At 33.3% G+C, this 27,330-nt stretch overlaps 1 protein-coding gene across 2 annotated transcripts in view; it reads right to left on the bottom strand.

The window, feature by feature from the left end:
• SYT1 (synaptotagmin 1) overlaps nucleotides 1-27,330 on the bottom strand; it is a 529,223-nt gene that overhangs the window by 339,256 nt on the left and 162,637 nt on the right. For both annotated transcript variants that reach the window (XM_054580146.1, XM_054580147.1), the window contains exon 3: nucleotides 15,368-15,428. The gene's annotated coding sequence lies outside the window, so the exon portion shown is untranslated. The remainder of the gene's footprint in view (nucleotides 1-15,367; nucleotides 15,429-27,330) is intronic.

The following is a 27,330-nucleotide window of genomic DNA, read 5'->3' as shown; positions in this document are numbered from 1 at the left end:
TGTTATTTATGAATCTAGAGTCTCAAGATGGTCTCTCAAAGAGTCAGGTGGATGTGAAATATAGATACTAGTTTTGTGAGGTTAAAAGAGGTACCATATGTGAAATTGCTATGAAAATTGTGAAGTGCTCTGCAAATCTAAATGATATTACTATTGGTTTAGATAACTAAAAATCAAACATGATTAGAAAGATAGAAGTAATTACTATTATCTTGGGCAAGTAACTTGACCTCTCAGAGTTTCCTCATATATAGAGTGTGGTATGATACCTACTTTGTAGAGCTGTCAAAATTATAGATAACATGTGAAAATTGCTATGTATTGAATGTGGCAAATAGTAGGCATTCAAGAAATGACAGTTTTTATTATAATTATAACAGACATTTCTAATCATCCAAGATTTTACAAAAATCAAACCAATAAGATTTCTTTTAAATTGTACTAACCAAACACAGACTACCTGGCATAACAGATATTAAAAAAAATAAGAAAACACCTATGACTTTATGTTTCAAACTTGAGTCAGCATGAGGAATTTCTAAGAATAAAAGGTGCATTGGAATGTGTGGCAGACTAAAACAAGGAGAAAAAATATGAAGAAAACAGCTCAGGACAAGAAGGTGATTTTCAGAATGATAATAAGCACTCATCACCCTATAGCTCAGGGCTGCTCCAACTTCATGCTCAGTGGGGAACTTTCTGTGTCCTTCAATATCAAATTGTACATTCAACTTATTTGTAACAGAACATTGAAAAGTCAATGAAGGCAAACCTGGTAGGCAGCTACTGTCAGAAAGCATCTGAATCAATAGGACACTATCAGAATTGTCTCCCCGCTGGCCCCGCAAAACACACACACACACACACATACACCCACACCCAACTGTATTAGCCAAAATCATAACAGCACTGTGAATTTTCCTCACTACAATAACTTAAAGCTACATAGATCTTGGGAAGCAGGCTTTAGTGTCTCTCCCAACAAGAAAATAACAAATATTATTATGAATTCACATTATTGAGGATCACCTGAGAAGATGTGATGGTTCTGAATAAGAGGCAAGGTCATATACTGAAATCATCAGCTGTTTCTACAATGCAAGGACATTACAAAAACTAACACAAGCTAACAAAAGGATTTAAGGATATTCCTCAAACTATATTTTAAATTGTTACTCCTATTACTAAAGATTATATAAGATGTGACATTAAGCAGAAAAAAATAACAACAAAAATATTAAACAATGTTTTCCATTGGATAGAAATAAACTTCAAATACTTTAGCTTGGCCTTTAAAATCTCATTATAACCTCAATCCTAATCAACTGTATTATGTACTTAATTAAATTCATTCACAATTAAAATAGAACACCAATGTGGAAGTTAAGTCATGTAACATTAAGTGGAATGTCCTTTCCTTTGTAAAGTTTTTCAGGCAATGTTAAGTCATGTCTATTTGCTGGTTTCCAAGTACTTCTTATCTTTATGCAATTATAATTAATTTTACAATGTCCATCCATTTCACTACACTGTAAATTACCCCAAGGTAGAGATAGTGTCCTAACACAATGCATGGTGTGTAGAAGGTAGTGTGAGATGGCAGAGGGCAAAAGCCCTGCCTCTATAAGTCCTGATCTCAAATTCCAATTCAGTCACTTATTAACTGTGAAACTCACTCTTTGATCCTCAGCATCCTCATCTGTGACATAGTGATAAAGCTGGTCTATGATAAAATATAAACAGATATATACATATGCATGTGTGTGTGTATCTTGCATTAAAAATGCCAGCTCTAAAATTATTAATAAGCACATAAGTAATGTTTGTTGAAAATATGGAATAAATATATAATTTCCTTATTTAAGATTTATCTGGTAATTCTTCAAAAATAATATTTCATAATACATAGACGTTAAATAGTAGCAGTAGAAAAGTTGAAGATTATAAATCTGCATTCCTATTTTGAATCAATAACACCTTTCCTATCATTCTATTATTTTTAGAGAAATGGCAATTTAAAATTCCCCTAACTGCAAATCTTCTAAGGAACAGTTCGTATATGAAAACATCAGATAATCAAATAAAGACTGGCTAATTCTAATTTGAGCAATTAAAATGTAGCATTATTTATGACTTAGAAACCCTAAGTTACGTTAAACTCATTTATTTCTTCTACTGATTGCCTACACAAAACTAGTTTTCTGGGATGAATTTTAGGGTTTATGACATAAAAAGACACACTTCCTCAAAGTCATATTGCATTTCTATATTTGCGTCTTTAGTTAGGGAACTGGCAAACGATCCCACCCCTGACCACTACGGTGTTTTGCCACATATACTGTGCTCCTGCGCATACAGCGCACCCAACATTTTCGGCCCAAGCTTTCAGGAAAAACTCTTTCATTTTAATTTTTTAATTCAGTTATTTATTTATATTTAGAAACAAAATCGATTATTGTATTCCAGGGTATTATTTTGCATATGGATATCATTATTGATTTCTAGAGTTACACTCTTAACATATACACATCAATAAAAGAATTAAGAACATTTATATAGATACAGAATAAGTACTACCCATGTACAAGACGCATCCTTATTTTTCCCTCAAATATTTGGGCAAAAAAGTGCACATTATACATGGCAAAATATAGTAATTTGTTCATTCAATTACAGGATAAATGGATAAATAAAATGTAGTATATGTTGGAATACCATGGAATATTATTCAGCCTTAAAGAGGATGGACATTCTGACACATGCTGCAAAATAGATAAACCTCAAAGACATTATACTGAGTGAAATAAGTCAGACACAGAAAGACCCAAAATGTTCTAGTAGACTGAAGGTAGAATGACGGTTTCCAGGAGCTGTGGGGAGAGGAAGTGGGGACTTATTGTTTAATGAGTATGGAGTTTCAGTTTGGGAAGATGAAAAGGTTCTGGAGGCAGATGGTGGTGATAGTTGTACTACTATGTTATGTACTAATAACTCTTAAAATGGTTAAAACAGTAAATTTTATGTTATATATATTTTACCACAATTTTAAAAAGGTCAAAATAAATTGTAGGTTTGGAGAAGACTAAAGATATAGCTCTGGACAAAAAAGCCTATTGTAATGGAATGTTTGGGGGTATAGATTAAACTAGTTCTAGTGAGGAAAAATAAGAGAAAAGAGAACTTCATGGAGCCATGACTATGAGAGATCTGGGTATAAAACATCACCTTCATTCGGGTATAGCACTGAGCAACAACTCCATGGCAGATTCTGGGACACAAAGACCATTTGCCAACCATACACAGGGAGTTCACCCTCTCATGCAGACAGAAACTCTGCAAATATCATTTCAGTGCAAATCTGTGAAATTTGTATGTTTAAGAGCATTATTTTGACCTGGGTCAGCATTAGGCTAAAAAATTACAAGCTTTGTTATATTGAGAAATGTTACTTTGCCTCTCAGAATCTGTCTCCTCGTTTATGCAGTATGAATATAAACAGAAAATTCCCAGGGAAATTACAAGTGAAGATCTCAGGAGGAAGTCATTTTCTAGTGAATGGTGGCTACTGTCATTGATCTAAGACTTGGGACAGAGGCAGTGGCTGGCCAGGGCCCAGTCAATAATTGGGACAGAGGTGCAGTGGGCTGGCTGGGTCTCCCTGTGCCACTCCCACACCTGGGGATGGCAGCGTAGGAGGAGCAGAGCATTTGTCAGATTATCACAAGCAGGGTTGTTACTGAAAATGTATTAATTTATGTTTATGTCCAGAGTTACGCTAAAAATTGAAAGCTAAGGTTTGAAGATTTCCTTGATCTGAGTGGTCTAATAGAAAGAGTGGTATAGGTGGTGGCAGTAGATGGTTCCCCCACCCTCCCATGCCAATTCACACATTGAAATCCTAACACTCAATGTAATGGTATTAGGCGGTGGGGCTTTTGGGAGACGATTAGGTCACAGGAGTGGAGCCCTTAGGATTAGTGTCTTTATAAAACGAGACCCCAGAGAGTTCTCTTGCCCTCTTTCCGCTGTGTGAGGATGAAATGAGAAGTCTGTACCCTGCATGAGGGCTCGCACCAGGACACAGCATTGCTGGCACTCTGACCACAGGCTTCTAGTCTCCAGAAGTGTGGGAAGTAAATTTCTGTCGTTTATAAGCTACACCCAGCCTCTGGCAGTTTCTCACAGCAGCCTGAACTAAGGCAGTGGTGCAAAGAGAATAATTTTCTTCAGATTGAGGGGGCACAAATACTTACTTCATGAATTAATGCTTTTATACTTCGGAAATTTAAAAGAAAGAAAAAATGACAATAAATAGTATTACTTAGTCATGTACTTTAAGTAAGTTACGGTCCATGAGAAACAAGCTGGTAAATTCTAGCCTACTACACCTCACTGACATAGCTTCTTTCACAAGCCTCACAAGAACCAGTGGGAAAACTGGTAGGTGTTAAAAAAATTCTGGGCTGTTAAGTTGATGATTGGAAGACAATGTAACACCCCCAAAGCAGTGCAGGGAGGCTGCCCCCAGGGCCCTTGCCCCCGTCCCCAGGTGTCTTCACACGTTCTTCCTCCGCTCATCACTTCAGGACCTCATACTGCCTAAAATCCCTTCTGTCATTGGATTATTTGGGTAGGCAGTTGTGTGTATAGCAGGTGGAGAAGCAGAGAGAATGCAAGGCTGGTGTGAATATTTGACCCAGGTCCTTTTTTCCTAGACATTTTCTCATACCAGATGCACTGAGGCCTTTTGATCAAGAAGAGAAAAGTGGAGTTAGCAAATGTAAAGCCAAAACCCCTTAGAAGAGGCAGCAGCTCAAGAATATCAGATGGGAGGCAGAATTATATCAGGAAAAAAAAAAAGATTAGAAAGAGAAAGAGTGCAGTATGGAAAGCCAGCTTTACTTATTTTTCGGCATCTGGGCTGGTTGATTTGAGTGTCAGGAAAGTGGACAAAGGTTTGCTCCTGTCTCCCTCTCATCACCCAGGACCCGTTCCCAAAGCTGCAAATATTGTGGTTTGGTGTTGCCTGCGGGTTTGGTTTGTGTAACTATGCTGAGTAAATACCCAGCTTATGAAATGGAAAGAAAACATCTTAAATGAATCTTTGTATATAACTTTTTCCTAGTTTGGAGACTGACTGTATTTTTTCCATTATTTTAGCTGTTTCACTTAATGACAAATTTGGCTTTGCCTTTTGTGAAACATTGATAATTGCTTAAATCTCATCATAATTTAAAGCATTGCATATATTAATAATTAATCAATTATGTGAATAACTTCTTTTAGAATTATGCTAATAGGTATACTTCAGATAAAGGGAAAAGAAATGTTGTATTCCATAATACAATGGTATTATAAATACTATTACATATATAATGCTCTGAGACACAATTTGGTGGCATTAAGAAACCCCTCTCTGAAAAAGAAAAAATATATTTTAAACTCCAAAAGGAAAGGAAACACAAGGCTAAATCCTTCATAATTCAAATATTGTATACCTAATAAAAATAAATAAGCTCCTAGGAGATATCATAGCAAATTGTGCCAACGCTAAACTCAAACAAAAATGGATAAGTGAAAACCCTGAGCAACTTACCAAACTGCTGCTACAAATTATTTCTTAAAAAACATTTCATATTATTGAAAATTTATACAAAATCAGTTTGTGGGTCATTGAATTAGCAAACCAATGGGGTCTGATCATTTATTTAGAGGCATTATTTCCTTACTCTCAAATATTTTGTACCAGTTCATAAATATAGGCTTTGGCGGGATTCTTTTGAAAATGGAAAATAAAAACAATAGCAGGGTGAAGCAATTCATATTAATCATAAGAATAGGGAACATAAATTGCTTAAATGTACAATGGAGCATATGCTGAGCCAGATTTTTCATATTTTAGAATAGAAAAGAAAATCATAGTTTATGTAAGGATTAAATTTTGAGAAATGAAGTAAAATGCTATATACTATAAATTATATTTTGCCGATTTAGAAATAGTTATTGCTAAGATTGGGATATGCTTATCTTTTTTCTAATTCATCAAAAGTAGAATAATGTTCTTTTTTTTATTGCATTTTTTCATTATCATTTAATCCCCATAGATCCCCCTTCTCCTAGTAATCACCACACTGTTGTCCATGTGCATGAATCCTTTTTCCTTTTTGCTCAATCCCTCCACCCCATCAGCCCCAACCAACTAGCTCTCAACCTGCTCTCCATCTATGATCTGTCTCCATTTTCCTTGTTAGTTCATTTTATTCATTAGATTCTACGTATAAGTGAAATCATATGGTATTTGTCTTCTCAGACTAGCTTATTTCTCTTAGCATAAAGTTCTCCAAGTCAATCCATACTGTTGCAAAGGGTAAAATTTTCTTCTTTTTTTATAGCATAGTAGTAATTCCATTGTTTAAATAGTTGTTTTATCTACTCATATATTGGTGGGCACTTGGGCTGTTTCCGTTTCTTGGTGAATGTAAATAACACTGCAACGAACATAGGGTACTTATGTTCTTTCAATTTAGTGTTTTGGGTTCCTTTGGATATATTTCCAGAAGTGGGTCAAAAGGCAGATCCATTTTTAATTTCTTGAGGTAACTTCATACTGCTTTCCACAGTGGCTGCATCAATCTGCATTCCCACCAACAGTGCCAAAGGGTCCCCCTCTCTCTACATCCTCACCAGCACTTGTTTGTTGATATATTGGTGATAGCCATTCTGACAGGTGTAAGATGATCCCTCATTGTGGTTTTAATTTGCATTTCTCTGATGAGTAGTGACATTGAGCGTTTATTCATATGACTGTTGGCCATCTGTATATCCTCTTTGAAGAAGTGTCTAATCAGGTCTTTTGCCCATTTTTTAATCCAACTGGGGGTGGGGGTGGGGGTGTGAGTGTGTGTGCGCGCGCTCGGTTTTGTGAGTTCTTTAAATTTTGGATATTAACCCCTTACCAGATGTATTCGGTGAATATGTTCTCCCATTCTGCAGGTTGATTTTTAATTTTGTTGATGATTTGCTTTGCTGTTCAAACACTTTTAGTTTGATATAGTCCCATTTGTTTATTTTTGGTTTTGTTTACCTTGCCTGGGGAGATATATCCAACTAAATATTGCTATGGGCAATGTCCAAGATTTGGCTGTCTATGTTATCGTCTATGATTTTTATGGTTTTGGGTCTAACACTTAAGACTTGATCCATTTTTAATTTATTCTCGTGTGTGGTGGAAGAAAGTGGCCTAGTTTCATTTTTTGGCAGGTATTTGTCCAATCTTTCCAACACAAAGTTATTGAATAAATCTTTAGCCCATTCTATGTGCTTGCCTCCTCTGTAAAATATTGTCTATAAAGGTGTGGGTTTATTTCTGGAATCTCTATTCTATTCCATTGAGCTATGTGTCTGTTTTTATGCCAGTACCATCCTGTTTTGCTTACTATGGCTTTATAGTACAGTGTCATATTAGGTAGCATGATTCCTCCAACTTTGTTTTTCTTTCTCAGGATTGTTGTTGCTATGCAGGGCATTTTGAAGTTCCATATAAATTTTTGAAATATTTGTTCTAGTTCTGGGAAATGTGTCATTGGAATCTTGATAGGAATTGTGTTGAATCTGTAGATTGCTTTGGGTAGTATGGACATTTTAGGATGGTAATTCTTCATATCCATGAACAAGTTATGTGCTTCCACTTATTTGTATCTTCCTCTATTTCTTTCTTCAGTGTCTTATAACTTTCCAAGTACAGGTCTTTACATCCTTGATTAGGTTTACCTGGGTATTTTATTCTTTTTGTAGCAATTGTGAATGGGATTGTTTCCTTAATTTCCCTTTCTGTTTGTTGGTTATTGGCATATAAAAATGCAGCTGATTTTTGGGTATTAATTTTACATTCTGCTACTTTGAAGCAAAACAAGATTGACATTAAAAAGGGTATGGCACTAGTATTGATATTCTACCTCAGTATTATAAAGGTATTTTTACAGTATTTGCAAAAGAACAACTCAAACAATAAAGCCAAATGAAAATGGTGGATATAAAATTTAGTAACAGAAAATAAAGTACTAAAATGAGGAGAAAAATCAAAACCTCATTTCTCAAGAGGGAAAAAGCAGCAAAATAAGCAATTTTTATTTTTTGAAATTTCCTTGGTAAGAAAATAATTTTGTAATTTTAATTTCAGATATCACATCAAATTTTATTTAACTTTTTAAAGGAAAGTATACAATTTTGTTATGCACTGATATAAAACTGTCCTTTAAAATAGTACATGTAATTCCATGTATTGGACGTAATTTATTTTTGAAAATTTGCAATGTAGTTAGGTTGATTTTATGTTAAGAAAATAACCCCATTTTTGACTCCAAAGGAAGTATTTTACTGATAGGGTAGAAGGCCTTTTTGGCACCTTTACCATCAAGATGCAGAATGTGTTAAGTCTTCCTTTAAAAAAATGTTTTAATCTAATTTATGGGGTAAAATTTTTTAATACAATTATATAGGTTTCAAGTATACAATTCTATGATACATCATCTATATATTCCATTGTGTGTTTACCACCCAAAGTATTATCTCCTTCTGTCACCATATATTTGACCTCTTTGCCCTTTACTGAACCCCTACCTCCTTTTCCCTCTGGTAACTATCATACTGTTGTCTGTGTCTATGAGTTTTTGTTTGTTTGTTCATTTGTTACTTTCTGTTTTATACCCCACATATGAGTGAAATCATATAGTTCTTGACTGTTTCTGTTTCATTTAGCATGATATTCTCCATATCTATCCATGTTATTACAAATGGCAGTATTTCATCTCTCCTTATGACTCAGTAGTATTTCCATTTTATACACACACACACACGCACACACACACACACACATCCTCTATAACCAATCATCAGAAAAAATAAACAGTCACTTTTCCAAAAAAGACATACAAATGGCCAAAGGATACATGAAAAAATGCTCAACTTCACTAGCTATTAAGGAAACACAAATCAAAGCTTCAATGAGATACCACGTCATACTTGTTAGTATGACCATTATCAATAGGACAAGTAATAACAAGTGTTGGAGAGGTTGTGGAGAAAAGGAACCCTCAATTCACTGCTGGTGAGAATGCAAACTGGTAAAGCCACTATGGAAAACAGTATGGAGATTCCTCAAAAAATTAAGAATAGTGTTACCATAGGACCCAGCAATCCTCTTATGGGTATTTATCTGAAAAATTTGAAAACATTTATTTGCAAAGATAATAAAGACTCCTCAAAGATAAATGCACCCCTATGTTTATTGCAGAATTATTAATGGTGCCAAGACATGGAAATTATTGAAGTGTCCTTCCATAGATGACTGAGCAAGTCTTACTTTTGACCTCTGTGAAAGGTAATCATACCATTAACCTTGTCTAACTTCAGTACTTGCTTTAAGGAGGAAGACCTTCAAGGAGAGAGCACATGGTGGAGTCTTCCTGGAGCATGCCTACAGCCTTTTGTGCCAAAATCAAATTTCACCTTGAATTCAAGGTTTCTAATCATCCTTCACTTTTTTTCTTCCTTCACCCTTTTCTTTCTCTTTATTTTTTGCAGACTTATATCTGTTTTTAAATTTTAAAAGAATGCCCCTTTAATATTACAAAGGAGTTATCTTTAGTGGCAAATAAAAAACAAATAAAACAACATAATTACTATTTTGTTGACATTATTTTATTAACTTTTGTAATAAACACAATAAACATGTACAGCTGACCCCTAAACAATGCTGAGATTAGGAGCACTAACCTCCCCCAAAGAGTCAAAAATTCACATATAACATTTTAGTCCCCCAAAACTTAACTACAGTTGTCCCTCAGTACCCACAGGGGCCAGGTACCTGCAGATACCAAAATCCATGAATGCTCAAGTTCCTTATGAAAAATGCTGTGAACAATGCATACATTCATCCCATTGCATCTACAGATTCCCAACTGCAAATCAAAACACTTTTTGACCTGAGGTTGGTTAAATCCACAAAGATTAAATTTAGGGATAAGAAGGACCAACTATATGTTTATTGAAAAAAAAATCCATACATAAGTGGACCCAAATGTGTGTTTTTCAAGGGTCAGCTGTATTTGAATTCTCATATCAGACCTTTACAAAGGATTTATTATCTTCATTTTTATAGGTGACATATTAAGACAAAGAGGTCAAATTGTCTCCCTGAGGACATACAGCAAGTAAATGGCTGAAAAGGGACCTGAACACAACTCATTCACCCACTGCCAATAATCTTAATTATAAAACAAATAATGCAACCTGAAATAATGCTCTGGTGAACACAAATAAGTAAATAAATCAGAACATTAGAATAGATCAAAATTAGCATTAATTGGCCAGATGCTGAAATATTTGTTTTAAAGTCATTAATTTTAAACTTTACATGATATCTTCAAAACAATCTTAATGGTTTTAAAGCATTTCCACTTCATTTCTTATATAACCACACAAGTTATATTTCAGAATTATGAAAGATGATAAAGTTTTTAAAATAAAATAAAAACTAATATCAATGAGAGCACCCAAATCAAAGATTAATGTTTTTAGAGGAAATGGACTAAATTTTATTGAATAATTATAATAGCTAACTTCAGTATAGCACCTACTATCAGCATGATACTGTTATATAAAGAAATAAAATCACTACATATCTTTAACTCATTTGATTATTACAATTATTTAATGAAGAAATTAAAACAAATAGAGGTCTACTAAATTGCCCTATACCCCATAGCTCTGATGAGTAGTGGAGCTGAAATTTGAACACAGAAAGTGAGTTTCCAAAGCCAGAGCCAAGATTAAAGAAGCCTCCTTCTTTAGCGTTCTAAAAAAATACCCTACTTCTTAATCCCCTCACCTCTTCACCCTTTCTCCCACACGCCCCTCCCATCTGGTAAGCATGCAAATGCTCTCCATATCCATGATCCTGTCTCTGTTCTTGTTTGCTTAGTTTGTTTTTTAAATTCAATTGTTGATAGATGTTAAGAAGTACAAGTAAGTAGTTACAGAATAGCCATAGTGATGTAAAGGACAGCATAGGAAATGGAGTAGCCAAAGAACTTATACACATGGCCCATGGACATGAACAATGGTGGGGGGATTGCTTGAGGGAGTGGGAGGTGCTGAGTGGAAGGGGGTAAAGGAGGAAAAAAAATCAGAACCATAATAGCATGATCAATAAAATATAATAAAAAAAGAGAAAAAATACCCTAATTAATGAAATAGATTTATCTTTATCATGAATGATAATGATTATGAGAAACCTATCTTACCTGATGCCACACAGAAAGTGACAAAATTCTCAATCATCTAGTAAATAAAAACATAAAGTGATTCTGACTATAGTATAAATCAGATGGGTATCTTAAAAAGATATCTATTACTGTAGGTCAAAGTAGTGCTATTTTCTTTATAAAGTGTTTATTCCAATATTTAACGATATGCCACAATGAGAGGAGCTGTGCTTCCTCTCATCTCTTACATCTCTAGCACCTGGGAGAGTGTATACAGTAGGTACTTTACTTGATAAATAGCACCTATTGAGTAAAGAATGAATTTCCAAAGTTGTGCCAAATATTTTAAAGGGAGCAAGTCCAGATAATGTAGTAAGCATACATATCTAAGAACATATGTGAGCATCCATTTATTGTTCTTTACTTTACAAACAAAATAGTTTTTTTCCCTTACGTGATCTTTTATACTTATGACTATCATCCATTTCAATTTCCATTCTATTTTTTCTGTCTAAAGATAGCTGTCTTTAATAATTAAATTCTATCATGGTTTAATTTTAGCCTCTGAAGGACAAATACACATGATGCAACCTAGTGTTTATTGATGAGAAGCAATAAAGAAAATATTATACATATATCACAAGTATTTTGTATAGAAAAATGATATTTTAAAAGTGATTTATTCATTACTCTATCTTCTCCCTCTATGCCCTCATTCCTACAGGAAAATGAAATATGCCTTGCCTTCAGCAAGTGTAATGGGTTTAGTTAAGAGTGATAACTTGGAAAGGAAGGCACAATCAAACAGACCTGCATTTAAGTGGTAACTCTGCTGTTTACTAATTAGGATAACTTTGCAAAGCTTTCAGTTCTCATTATCATCATTGATAAAACCATAGTCATATAGGAAGTTTAAATTTTAAGAGATTTCTTGAACCAATTCAAGACCCTTGTTTTTTTATATAAACACTTCCAGTTAATATGGCAGATAGAACAAAAGAGTGGTAAATTAAGCCAGAATTTTTCTTGATTCTACTAAGAGCTATTGAGAGCCAGAAGAAATGACTTGACTTATGTGTCCCTCTATAAAAAAGTATATTAAAGGAAGTAATATCTATAAAATGAGACTCTTAGACTAGATAGATAAATTTTTCCTAGCTATATGCTACTATTACACATACACAAAACTAATTACAAGCACTTGGTTAAATTTAACTTCTGAGGGGAATTTGCAAATAATACTTATTCTCTAATGAACCACACAATGTTTTCCTAGTTAAAATCTGCTTTCCATTAGGACCTTTCTTACTGAATACTTACTTCTTGTTCTACTTGGTGTGCCAGGAAAGCAAGAGTGTTAATAATAATCATGCTTTGAGTGAGAACATCAACCTCCATCAGTATTTAAAGAAGTTTAGTAAATCTAGGATATGAATAGTTTCCAAGAATCATTACTGAGCTTCTGAATGTTTTTTTGAATGCATCCTCTTCGTTATTACTATCTATTGTGTTCAGAGTCTGTAGAGAGACAACCTGTGGAGTTCTTGAAAGCACCACTGAGTGTTCAGCAATTGAGAGAAAATTATTTTAAAATACAATTTCCAATGGTTCTTTTTCTTAACTTTCTTAAGCACAAAACTTTTTGTGAAATATAAGTTCAATGTGTGTTAAAGATCTTTAGTAATATTTTAATCAATTACCCAAATCATTTATAAGCTATGGGCTTTGAGGAAAAATTATAGGATATTTGTTTGGCTTTTTATGTTAAAAATCTTCCATTTATGAGTCTGATTCAAATACACATAGTAAAAACTCATTTATTATTTATGGACTTAAAACACAAGAATATTTTCTATAGGTAAGGGCAAGAAAAATAGTCACTGTATTATCCAATGCGCTCTTATTATTTTATGCTTTATTCCACATACTGACACCTCTAACTCATGAACTCTTTGGAAGTTAAGACATATATTATGACACATAGTTTGACAGTATCATTTTAATTCAGAACATTTCTATTCATAAACATTTTATAGAAGTTTTAAAATATAAATTATACTTTTTTATTATTTGGGCTTGAATTAAGAGTCACTTTTCCTTACAGTTATTTATGCATGATTTAGTATGTAGTTGTTAAATGAAAGAAAAAGTCTGAAAGGAAAAATTACCGTAAAGCACAAATGTACCAAGAAAAGGTCTGATTTCTTTCTGGAAAACATGCACATTATTTTCTCTACTATTATTCTAAAGAGCAGATGTCATTACTGGAATCAGTTCCCTCCAAAGTTTGCTATACTAAATCAAATGTCAATATAATTATGAAAACTAGAATTCAAATCATATAACTTATATAAGTCATATCTGAAAATTAGACCAAATAACTTAAGATAAATTGGATCAGAAAAATAGCCACTGAGGCTTTTCACAGTGAAATATAATAAGACACTAAGAAATTGTGAGGCAGTAGTACAGATATTACTTGGCTCTTATATAAAGAGTTTAAAATTCTGTCATAAAAAAACTCAACATTTTAACAATGAGTAATGTACAGAATTGAAATTATGCTTAAACATGGAATATAAACAGAAAAACAAAACTTCAGAGAGTCTAACCTTCTTGTGGGACAATTGCTAGGTGTTGAGAAATTATGTTTTGGTAGAATAACTTACTTGACTCTCTCTGGTCATAAAATATTGAAAAAAATCTCAAAAAATTGCTCCTTTATTTCATATTTTGCAATTTATTCAAATTGGCAGAGGGTTTTTTTTTAAATAATAGAAAAAACCTGATTCTTAAATTATCTTTCTTATACCCAGAACTATGTAAACTCATTCACAGCCTGCTCTGTCACTTCAAAACAGCATTTCACATACTTGGAGTTTACTTTTCAAATGAAGGGAGAGTTTTTGAAAATTTTGTATCTCATAAACCTTGGATTTAAATGTAAAGTGTGTGGCCATCATAACGGCAGCACAGAGTGAGGTCAGTGCTTTGTGTAACGCAAAGCTGGACGTGAGGGACCCTTAGGTAGGGAAGTGAGGAAACCGGCTTCTCTCACTGCTCCTCTCAACCATAAAAACGGTGGATTTACGGTGAGCTAAGTTCCTATCATCATAACCTCAGTTAATTATTTAAATGAAGTTGTGATTTATACATTAAAGTTTTTTGGAAGCTAGAAAATTTTATTATGCAAGTATAATGTGTATATATCCTAGAAAAATTATTATACATTTTTTATATCACAGTCCTTTCCTTTTATATATATATCTATCATTTTGTTATTTTACTACATTTTATGTTAATGTTTGTTTTAAATTTTGGAGAATTGCATTTTCAAACTCATTTCCAAACAACCATGACATTAAATGTGATATAAAATGGGTCATTGATGTGAATTTTGCTTTTCCATCTTTTCAAAAATTATTTTGATAATCACATATTCAAAACGTATAATATTTACATCTAGGAAATCATTATACTATTACCAATTTTACCATAAAAATAATATCAAGAATGCATTTAATTTTATTCAATAAAAACATATTTAGGGAAATCATTATTACTATCAAATAATAACTATATTAGGAAAGATGTCATAGTTAGGTTGTGAGATTAAAAAGAACTGTACTAATGAGATGATGCTGTAAACTTTAAGGCTGTAGATAGTTGCCTTTGCTTTATAATTTTAGCTTCGTGCCTATAAACACAGCAAGCATATTGACTCTTCAAAATTTTGTTCCAAATGAATAAATTTTGTACCACATGCAAAAAATCTGTGGCACTCTGGTGAAATTTTATTACTTTTTTCTTCTTTAGTTAAGATGATATGATGCTAGTCAAAAGATATGATGGAATCAACATAAACATTTTCTGCCACATAAAATGTATCACAAGGATTACTTTAACATCTTATCTAAAAGGATTATAGGATAAATGATTTTATTCCAGTAAATTGAAGTTGAGTTGCAGAAGGCTCCATTGCCTAGTATGTTAATTTCATTTCTTAGAAAATAGAATGGTGAATTTTTCTGTAAAAGAATTTTATAAGCTCTTTAAATTGTACAGAAGCTTTAGTATAATTATTATATCATTAAAGTACTTACTGTTCTGTTAGAAATTCTGGGGTATTTTGGTCTCTGTTTTCTCTCAGATTCTTCTTATTTCCTAAAAAGGAAAATACACATTGTTCAGCATCATAAATATTTCAGATTGTCATAAATATGATAAATTTTATGATTTAATATTTCTACTCAAAAATATTGCAATGCATACATTCAAATACAATACAATATCATATATATGAGTATATAGTATACAATGAGACATATACTATATACTCATATATATACTATTTCTCTACTATATATATATATATATGGTATTAGATAGATGGGTTAGCGATTTTAAAGTTGGTTTGAAGAGCTAGGGAGAGCTAGAGATCAAAATTCTGTGAGTAGTTTATACACTGATTTTCTGAAAAGTTAATTATGCTTTTGACACTAGTTTTTCAGTTTGAAAACAAATAATACTAATCTAGACAGACATTGTTAGAGAATATTGCATTATCATATTCATTGAAGAAGAATTACACAATTATTAGTGTAATGCCTAGTGCTACATTGAGATTCAATATAATGATTGTAAATCACCATTACACATATCATGTTACTTTTGAATTTTATATTTTCACTAGTGTTAGGATCACTTCAATATATTGCACACGTTTGCTTATTTTCAGAGCCAAATCAGTGTCCTGATATAATCTTATACTAAGTTAGCATATAGATAGGGAGATAGATACACCAATTGATCTAGGTAGATAGTAGATTATACAGTATATTAAATAAGCCCATCAGGGGTAAGGAGAAAAGTAATCTCATGTTATTGTAGAAAAAGTACAACTTTCAGTTTATAGAATAAGAAAATTCAGTCCTTTTCAAGAGTCCATATCAGGAATTGCTTTAATATAATAAAGATGTCAAGAATCTCTGATTTGGTTTGACAAGTTAGCAATTCACAAATGAAAAATTTCATAGTGCTAGAGACAAGTATCTTTTTATATAAGCTCTCATCACTTTTACTCTTCAAAAATTTTAGGAAGACTGAAAACCAAGAAAGAATGAAATACATAAAAATAAGTTCACAATAGGCATGTTCTCTGTTTTAAGAGTTATAAATGATGTCTATCTTTAACAGAACAACAAAAGTACTACATGCCAGCAGCTCTGGCAAGTGGCTTACATTGGTAACTCAGTGGGAAAAATCTGAAGTGACAGCTATAGTTCCAACCCTGTGTTTACTGCATCTGTTAAATGGTTAAGCCTCCGAGGTCTGCTTACATTTTAATTTCTGCTTGAAACTCAACTGTTTTCTAGTAAAATCCATTAGAAAGTGCAATGTAAAAATGTACTTGGATTTATCTGGTTGCCTTTTAAAATATGACTTTGAAGCCACACAATCAATTTTAGCTAAGATTTTTTTAATATAGTTTCACTCTGACACTTTTTAAAAAATTAACAGAAAAACTACACAAAATTCTACAGATGTAGACATTAAGGTAACACAGTGACAGAGAGCTCTTTACGAGAAATATGGGGGAAAAACCCATTGGAGAAAACGAAGGTGTTCTACTAAAAAACTAAGAAAGTACTTGATATTCTGTATATGGTACATTATTACTTACCAAGGGGCAGGCTTCCCTAAGGGATGCAGTGAAAGGATTAAACAGTTTTTGTGACTTATGAGCCATCTGCAGGGATTTGATTTCAATTTGGTTTTGCATGCATATCTATCACAAGGATGAATGAACAAGCCTGTTCTGTAGGGCGCAAACAATGATTTTATTCTTAATCTATGTGTTGAATATAGATGTGTCACCTATTTTCCTGGTAGCTAATTTCTGTTTCTTGCACATGGAAACATCTCTTTATTTTAGAGGAAAAAAGTGAAAATATCACAGCATGATTTCACACCTTCCGTCATCTATCCGGCGTTTCAGTAACATAATGGGTATCAGTAGGTCTGACTCAGACAAAGTCTTGGTATTGAGACCTGGTACTTCATGTGTTTATGTAATCTTTTTTAAAAATGAATTTGTTTAGGTAGGTTTATATATTTTTCGCAAAACACTCTGTGCATTCATAGCTAATAAAGCTGATGACTCTTTCCTGTTCTTTTTATCCAGTTTTAGAGGAATGCCTGACATGGAGAAAACAGAGAAGTAGCTGAGACTTAAGGTTTACTGCTGCTCAGCAGTGCCCAGAAATCAAACTGCTGAAATTTTATAGTCCTGATCATAATTCTATTTACAGAATAAGCAAAACACTAAAAGCTTTAAGCATTATAAATGCTACAAATCCGACTTTTCTTGTCATTTTTTGGAGGGTAAGTAATTATTTGTATTCATTTTAATGTTGGGTGTTTAAAAATGCATAATTGTGCCCTGACCAGCGTGGCTCAGTTGGCTGGGTGTCTTCTCTCAGAGTGAAAGGTCACTGATTTGATCCTGGGTCAAGGCACATTCCTAGGTTGAGAGTTTGGTCCCTGGTCAGGGCACATACAAGAAGCAACGGATGGATGTTTCTCTCTCACATCAATATTTCTCTCCCTCCTTTCCCCTCTCTCTAAAAATAAATTTAAAAATATTTTTAAAAATGCACAGCTGTTTTTTTTTAAGGGAACTTACTTTCAAGAATGACAAATAACTAATATTTACATCTAATCTTTTTTTAAAAAAATATCTCAAGTGTTTCATTTTAATGAAAATATATTGATTTTGAGTTTTGACTAACATCACACTGAAGTAAATATTTATTTAAGGTTGGATTTAAAGTGTGCACTGAGAACCACTGCATCATGGCCCCTTTGCAAACAGTATTCCGTTAGCCCCAGTAGGCTGAAATGACAACAGAATCCCTCTTCCAAGTTTTAAATTTCAAAACTGCAAAGTATTGATAAACTCCAGGTTCCTCTTTCCTACATTGCCTCCTCCTGAAATGCCAAAACTTGTGATTAGAACATAGTTAGAAAACTGACATGCCATTTTTTTTAGCACAGAAATCACTAATCCTAAGGGATTTTTTTAGACATATTTTGGCTTAAATTCTTATTCTTCGAACAGCAGTCAGCAAGCAGAGGTTATAGTGAAAAGAGACACTATGTAGGTCATTAGTGCCTGAATGTAAGCTTTTAAACAAACAAACAAAAATAAAGCATTGCATGACAACTAAATCCATCACATGATTCTAGATTAGATCCTGGACCAATAGGAAGAAACAATTAGCTATTAATGGGAGTATTGTGAGAGTAAATGGAATTTGAATAGGGACTCTGAATTATATCATGGTATTACATCTATGGTAAATTGCCTGTGCTTGATATCAGTTCTTTGTAAAGTATTCAGGATAAGGCACACCATTTCACCAACTTATTCTCAAATGGCTCAGAAAAATATATGAATTGTGTATAGAAACATACATATATAAGATACTTATTACATAATACACAATGCGTGTATTTCATGAGAGAGACAGAGAAAATGACATAGGAAAAAATGTAAACAATTGGTTAATCTAGGTAAAGGGCATATGAAAACTTATATATTAATTTGCAACTTTTTATGAGAGTTTGAAACAGCAAAACAAACATTATCAAAAAGAGACAATAATACTATTTTTTTTTAGTTAAAAATAAACAGCCATTTTTCAGTATCTCTATAAAACATTATGCTGAACTGTGGCTATTTTTTTTTTGTTGTTTATTAAGCACAAGATTGTTTCATCCTGTCAATAACTATAAAAGATAATGACATTTATCTGGATGACTATTGGAGAGTATCAGACAGTAAAAGGAAAAAATTAACCACATAACAGAATAAAGAAACAAATGTTCCATAAATCAATGCAATCACTACAAGTACCTATGGTGTTGCTGGTAGAAAGGCAATGATACAGAATATAGAATTTCCTGATGGGAAGGTAGATGGCCAGAAGATTGTGCCTCATAATAAAGGCAGAATTTTTTTTCTATTTTTTTCTTTTGTGTATAACCATTGACAGCCATTTGGGAGGCTTAAGTCTACAAGCCTGCCCTCATTATGAGGGACGCAAATATTTACCAACCAAGATTGAAAAAAGGGGGGCAGAAAGAGGGGTGTGCTCATTTTTCTGTTTTGACACTTTAAGATCCAAGTCAAAACATATTAAAACATTTGTTGGCAGTTGGTGTTACAATAATCACATACTGGGTTCAACCATCTTTAACATTTTCATTATACTTGAAGTAATTATTTTAGAATGGGGCAGCGGATATAGATTCAGAATACCACTAAATCAGGAATGCCAGTTTGAACCCTGAAAAGGCTGATGGGAATGAAATGAAAAGCTTGGGGAAGTTAATTGAGACTAAGAGAAGATAAGGACACTATCAAAGCATGAAGAAATAAAGCTATTAAAATAAAAAGGTACAACAGAAAGTCACAGTAAGCGCAACTAAGGGAGAAGAACCCTGCAGAAACATCTGTGATGGAAGCAGTATTATGCCTAGAGAGGCCTCTACTAGCCTCCAGCCCCTAGAATAGGGCCTGCCATGTAAATGAATATTGAGTGCATAATATTATATATCGACAAAAGTAAGATTTAGTGTCACATAATCCTAAATCGACCTGTGCCTCTATCTACTGTATGACTTTAGGCAAATCATTTAATCTATTTTGACCTCAATTTTATCAGCTGTGAAATGAGAGACTGGAAATAGGTGAGTCTCTAAGGTGCCTTCCAGCTCTTAGTATTCCTGTAATGGTTCTGTTTATTAAAATGGGCAACTGTGAACACTATTATAGAAGAGAATAGCCTGATATGAGTTTTAAATGAAGAGAAATGGGGAAAAATAGAGAAGATGAATAAAAGAGCAATGTATTGATTCAAGTAATGAAAAATAAATCCCATTGAAAGGAACATTAATATAGAAGAGAGAATGCAAAAGGTGATTTATGGTTTTGGTATATGAAAAGTGACAATTACATATACTATTGATATAGGCATTCAGTTGTAGAAATCTTTATCTGTTCTTTTTATTACTATCTGAGTGACTCTCTACATACTCTCTGCTTCCACATCTAGTCTCTCCAAGTGAACAGTACTGAAGAGTATTCAAAAGAAGTCATAGAATGGCAGGAGTTATGTAAATGTTCTTTACTACAAGGTCACAGAATGGGCACTGCCCATCTTAGAGAAGAAAAAGCTGAAGAAACTCATGGAATCCATATCTAGCACCATGAACTAAATTCATGGAATTTAATTCAAGACCCACCAGGCACAATTGCTGACACCTCCATGAAGTCTATAACACTGACTTCCTCATATGTTTTCCCTCGTACAAGCTGGTCGAGCATTTATGTTGTGTAACACATAATTTAGCGCTCACTTAACATGACTTCATTATTTTTCCTGGATCTATGACGATTTTAAATTGACAACTAGAGGAGGCTGTGCTCTGTACTTTGTGTTTTCCTACAATAGGTGGTACTTAGAATGTGCTCATCTGTCCATAGAGATGGACAAGATATACTTTGAGCTCAGGAAAACAGTGGGAATGCTGATTGGCAGCTATCCAAAAATGACTTCCTGGCCATCAAGCATGGTTGGTTGATCCAGGGACTCCTGTGAAGCCCCTACTTTGCTTTCTTCTCATTGTCCTATTTCCCTAGGCATATACCACTTTTTATTTGTTGTTGTTGTTTAAAACTAGGAAATTCTAGTCAAGCATCCATAAAGGCATCTGAAGCTATAACCTGAAGTAAGCTTGCCATTTCAGCCTGATTTATTACAGACATGATCAGGGACCACTTTTTCCAGCTTTGCCAGAACAGAGCACAATGTTTCTTATAATCCTGTGTTCAAATCAAGACCACCTGTGGCAAAATCCCTATGAAAAAACTGGAGGGGGAGTGATGGCAGAGTTTGTGTCTCGGTGGGCAGCGAGGGGTAAGAAGAGGAATGCACAAGGGAGAGAGAACACGAAATAACTGGACTATGATTTCTATATAGATTCTAGTACTCCAACAATTAGAGACTGTGGACAATATTTGGATAACAGATGCTCACATAATCTCTGGTTTTATAAAAAGGAGAAGCCAAACAAATACATTTAAAGGGGCTTCAAGGTAGCGGTAGAAACTGTACATTTCCTAACAGGACAGAGGTCATTGGTAAAATGACAAGAAATGAAAAGAAGTTGACCCAGCCTTCCCAATTTTTTTTTTGGTCAGGTGGAGAGAGTGGGGCAGCAAGAAGAAGAGAAAATTATTTATGCCTTGTTTGCGGCAAATTCAAGCCCAGCAAAGTGTCATTGAACAAATAAGTGGGACGTTGGAATATGGCATGAGATCCTTAAAGTTCTACGCTGATTGGTTCAACTTTAGTGCTTTGCTATATTTCAAGTTTAGTTTAGCACCATGAGAGGGTATCAAGCTGGAAGTCCAGGGCCAGCCACGACAAAAAAACAGCCTAGAAGAAGGGGTTTTCGGTTTCCTCTATTTAACATCTATTTGGGGAACAATGTAGAGATAAAACAGAAATGGGGAAGAATGTAGAGATAAAATAGAAACTAAGAAATTTCTTATGTTATACTTATTCTCAAGATATTATCTCTGTCTTACTGGTAAATAAAAGGTATATACAAATGTAAACATCAGTATGGATCGATGCATTGGCATCCTGGACCTTACATTCACATGAAAACTGCCCACTTCCAAGGCTCACTATGAGAGCTTAAATGCCTAGTTTTTGAGAGGCAGGCTGATGTAAAACAAAACAAAACAAAAAGAACTGCTATTCAATAAGCTGAATTTGGCAGATTGCATATACTTATCACATTCAACTTCATGAGGACGTGGTGAAGTAGGTGTTTACTCTGTTTACATATAAGGAAACTCAGTTCTCAAGTTCTTTAGAGTTAGTATTGTAAATGGTGGAACCAGGATCTAGACTCAGCTCTGCCTGTGTTTGAATCCTGTTTTTCCCTTGTAACAAAGTCTCTGTAGTATTTGAACTGACTTTAATAAGGTAGAAAACCTATTTTCTAGACATTCTTCTATTACTTCTTAGATATGTATTACCTAAAGCAATTCAAATAAGTTTTGTGCATCTTAATTGCTTTATCTGTAAATGGGGTAACAATACTAACCTAAGGGAAAAGAACTGATTTATTGAGGTATTTTTGGTTTCTAAAAGTAATTTAACATATCTAATCTTAGGGGAACAAAAAGGCTTAAAAATAGAAGCCTTCTCAAGGAATGTTCAACATGCAACCTTTTAAAAATTCATCAGTATTCCTGGAACTTTTAAATGAATATCAATATTCCTATATTAAGAAAAGGTTACAAAATCAACATAATAGTATCATCTACATAAGAGGATTTATGATTGTGGGATTACCTTCAGGATATATTTGTAAGAAGCATGAAACATCTGTCCTATTTTTAAGTCCAAACATCTACATAATTCATGTAGAATTATATTAGGCAGTAGAGAAACTGTATAGCCACGGAAGTCTAGAGATACATTTTCTCTTAATTACAGTCAACAAAATTTGAGTGAATATAAGTTAAGATAGTCATATCAGGGGGGTAGCTAAAAGATGCTATGTGTTGAAGACACAGAAGTCCATGTTAACACAAACAGCCAACTCGTAACTCTTTAAATGATAGCAGTTCCTTAATTCTAAAAGCTCTAGAAGTAAACAACTTTGGAGAAAACACATTTTAAAAGCTAGTTCTTAGATTTAGATCTGTGGGAGTTGGAAATGTTAAGAATTTCAAAGAAGAGAATGTGATTTCCATTCTGAAAGTGAACACATGCAAAGTCATAGTTTTAGAACACTAGACTCTAGATTCTCTCATCAACAGATGAAAGCAAATCCATAAATAGGAAAGACTACAGGGGAAAAGATACTGAAATATACTTGCCATAAGTAAGGAACAACCATCTAATTCTGATAAAATAATTACTTTTCTTAAAATGGCCATAAATATAATCCTATAAAATTCTAAATTAACAGTTTATTCAAACAATTCAAAGATGTTTTAAAAACTTAAATATATTTGAGTGAAATGGAGAATATCTATCAAATTACATGAGAGTGTATAGTTGTCATACTAAATTTTTCAGTAGAGAAAGTAGTTGGGTGCTCCAGCTTTAGAGATTGAGGACAGACTTCAATAAAATTTCATTTAAAAATTTGACACCTTTTTGCTTGTGTTTGAAATAGACTCTCATTTCACCCATGAAATGATACAATGAATAGAATATCAGCAGCTCAAGTGGGGCAATAACAGAGGTGAGTTGTTTTTTTCAGCTTCTATTCTTTGATCCTTTAGATGTTTAATGTGAATGGCAACTAATTTTCACCAACAGAAGGAATACCATCAGGATTAATTCCTTAGGATTAATACTTTAAAACAGACAAATTTCCTGGGAGGTAGAACTGTAGGCAGGGATTAAAAAGGGCTTAAGTTTTTGGTCCTCTGATAGAAAACCTCAACTGATGAGACCAACTTTCAATTTGAAATTAAAATTTTTTCGAAATTACACACTACAGCAAGTTAATTTTTATGATTTCTTAGTGGTATGGGATTATTTGCCATAGAACCCCCTACATTGTAATTTTCTCTTTAGTTATAGTTTAAGGGCATGTCATCTTTGGAAAGAAACTGATTTTGTTATTGTCACTTCTATGTCCATGGTATAGGGAAAAATCAGAAAACAGTCATCTAATAATTCATTTTAACAGACTTTAATGGAGACCATGTGATACCTACCATATGGATTTGTAATTTTACTAACAATCATAACATGTATTATAATGTCAACATAATGAAATCATTTCAATGCTAATTATGTTAAGAATAGTAACCTTGACGACAGAGGCTGCTGGAAAGCACAGACTTTTTATCTAGTTGAATACAAATCACAGTCTTATTGTCAGTGCACTAGGGGTGGCCCCAAGTAAAACTGCAGTTTCATCTTTCTAATCATGCAAATCTCAACTAATGTTTCTCAGTTTCTACAGTACTATTCTTGAAATTGTGTGGAACAAAAAGAAGTAGAGAAAAGGTTCCTGACCGTAAAATTCCAATTCATACCTCTATTACAACGCTTAGTACATTATGTGAAAGTCTGTTTTTGTTGTTTAACCCCATGAAAATGGAAACTGTCCAAGACATTCACAGGACCTAGTACTTTGCCTAGTATATGGGATTCTAAATAAATGTTTGTTGAACTAAACTCTTGAAGAACCCAGTCAGTCTCCTTTCTGTATATGTCTCACTAAAATTCTACCTTCCTAACCTTGTGGTGCAGTTAAATGAGAGAGCTACAATTACCTGTAGACAGACTTAATCCTAGCTAGCTATGTTCCTTGTTTTTATGTACACATGAAATGTTACTTGAATCCTATAAGGTGTTTAGTTAATATATAGGACATGGAAATAATTTTTTTCAATTATCTCCCATGACATTTATTTAGATTTATAACCTATTTCCATAAAGCTTTATATGAAGCTTACTTAATTAAAAAATATTGTGATCCCAAATAGAAAGGAAAGAAGTACAGGACACACTTAACATGTATGGGCATAGACTCTAGTATTTCCAATGGGTAGGAATTACAATAGTAGAATATTATTCTTATTCTATACTATCCCACTTTTTCTTTTTCCCAGGTAGATAACTCGTACCCCTGATATCCTAGGCTCTTGCCCATTATGCACTCATTCACTTTCAGGTTCTAAGAGATGAAGCCAGGGTTAATTAATTGTGTGATGTGTTTAATAAGAAAGTACATGACAGGGAACTAACAGGAATTTCCACCTAACAGGGAGTAAGAGCTGACTGACTTGGTGAATTAGGGGTATTAGAGCAAAAAATATAAAATTCTCCTGAATGTTCTAGAAAACTCTAACAGATTACCCATGACCTTAAGAGGCTGTTTCTATGTCACATAGCCTTCATGTTCCTTTACTAAAAAGCAGTAAGTGCCAAGAAAATAAGTTAACATGAAAGACCCAATCAACACATTGAATAGAGATCAATATGGCAAAAGAATTTGGCAGTATTCATCAGATTAGATAATGTTCTGTTCCACTTTGTGCTGCAAAATATTGGAATAAAATATAACAAAATATTGTAAGGCACATTTTTAAAAGTATATTAAATATATAACATTTTTGTTTTTTTCATGAAAGTGTTTTCAATACTGAAATGTATGACCCATTGAAGAGAAAGATATTGAGTGATGTAAAATCACAAAGTTTCCTATAGTTTCTTCTATGTGGCACTGACAATTTAGACCCAAGGGGAAAAAAAGAAAAGTAAATGTAGACATTGAAGCAAGCTTGACATGAATACTAAATACAATGACCCTTAAATGGGTTAGAATTTATACTAGGCAGTGGTTGGAAACCTTGCAATATTCAGTTAAGTCTACTGTTTTACCCATAGCTGAGTATAGAAGAAGAGCATTATTTTGATAATACAGTTGGCTATAAAATTATTTTTACTTGCAAAATGTTACCTTAGTACTTCTTAAAGAAATAGGTTATAGCTATAATTAATTAACCAACCTGCAATTACACTTGTTTACACTTAGCACATCTACATAAATAAAACTTCATTCAAGGTCTATTAGCTAGAGAATAGCATTACATGCATGGAAAGTATTGAAATTTCACTAATTTTACAAGTGACACTAAATTAATCAAGACAGAAGTTGCAAATGTTCTTGAATTTGGATGATAGGAAGAGGGCAGTTTATGTTTGGTTTCATATTCTATTTTATTTATGTTTTCTCTTGCTTAGATTTGAGAAACATTTAAAAAATATATTTGCTCCAACACTACAACTTTCCAGAAACAGCATTGGTCACTTTTTTTCTTACTGATTTATACAATGTAATATAATAGCACTGTGTATAGATTAAAAAAGAAAAGAAAAGGAAAAAAACAATTTGCACTGTCGATGCTGATGTATGGAGTAATTTTCTCAGACTTTTTCAATGCAATCTGCAAATGCATTAACAAGAGCTATAAAACCAAACCAATCTGCACTATCCATAGCACACAAGGGCAAGATATTGAAAAGTTTGAAAGCATAATTGATATTTGCATTAATAGAAATTACCTCGAAATGAGAAAGTTTCCTACTACCATGTAGGACTTCAAAAGCCAAATTTATCTTTTGCAGCTTCCTGAGTAAGAAAGTAGTATTCCAACTACTGAACAGAGAAAAGGAAATATTTGTGTGATTATTATTAATATAAATGAGTCTTCTGAAATAACACTCTTAGAAAAGTCTATTACTGTTATTATTTCATGCTGAATGGCAGGAACTCCTACATACATTTTCTATTTCTTATTCCCATTTCAACTACTCTATTGCTCTTGAGAGAAGGTCAGTGGTAAAGTGTAGTTTTTACTTAAGGAAAAGCATAAAAACTTCACCCAACTATGCAATCATCATGCTGATATATTTCCTTGCTTCCCAATACCACATTCAGATAAACAAGCACATTTTTGACCAAAAATAAGATTGCCCCATTAACCATTCATCAATAATACCTAAATATCTAATACTGCATTACAGTTCTTTTTATTTTTGGGGAGGAGGTCATTAATATAGCATGAATTTTTAATCTCATAAAGATGTATTAAGTCTATTATGTGCCACTTCTATGTGTTATGTGTAGAAATGCTCACAGTACACACATGGATTTTACTCTCATGGAGCTCAAAATATCTGAAATAAACTTATATGCTCTAATTTTCTCTCTGGAAAAACTCTGAATAGCAATTAATTCTGTCCATATTAGTTTAATTCTGTGAATTTGGATTTTAAAACTCTAAAGCCTTAGGTTGGCTAACAACATACATTACATTACAGCATTTACACTTAAAATTGTAGAAGAACAATAATATGAGAAAATTATGTTTAAAGTATATTTTTCTACTGGAGTTAAGAAATATCTGATAAGGTCCAACAGGACTAGCAGAACACTAATAACCATACAGAAG

The sequence above is a fragment of the Pteronotus mesoamericanus genome, unplaced genomic scaffold (assembly GCF_021234165.1).
Source record: "Pteronotus mesoamericanus isolate MK-2021 breed Mesoamerican mustached bat unplaced genomic scaffold, CSHL_Meso_final contig_56, whole genome shotgun sequence".
In the NCBI taxonomy this organism is placed as follows: Eukaryota; Metazoa; Chordata; class Mammalia; order Chiroptera; family Mormoopidae; genus Pteronotus; species Pteronotus mesoamericanus.
Note: the sequence above shows the minus strand (reverse complement) of the source record. Positions and strands in the feature narration are given on the sequence as shown.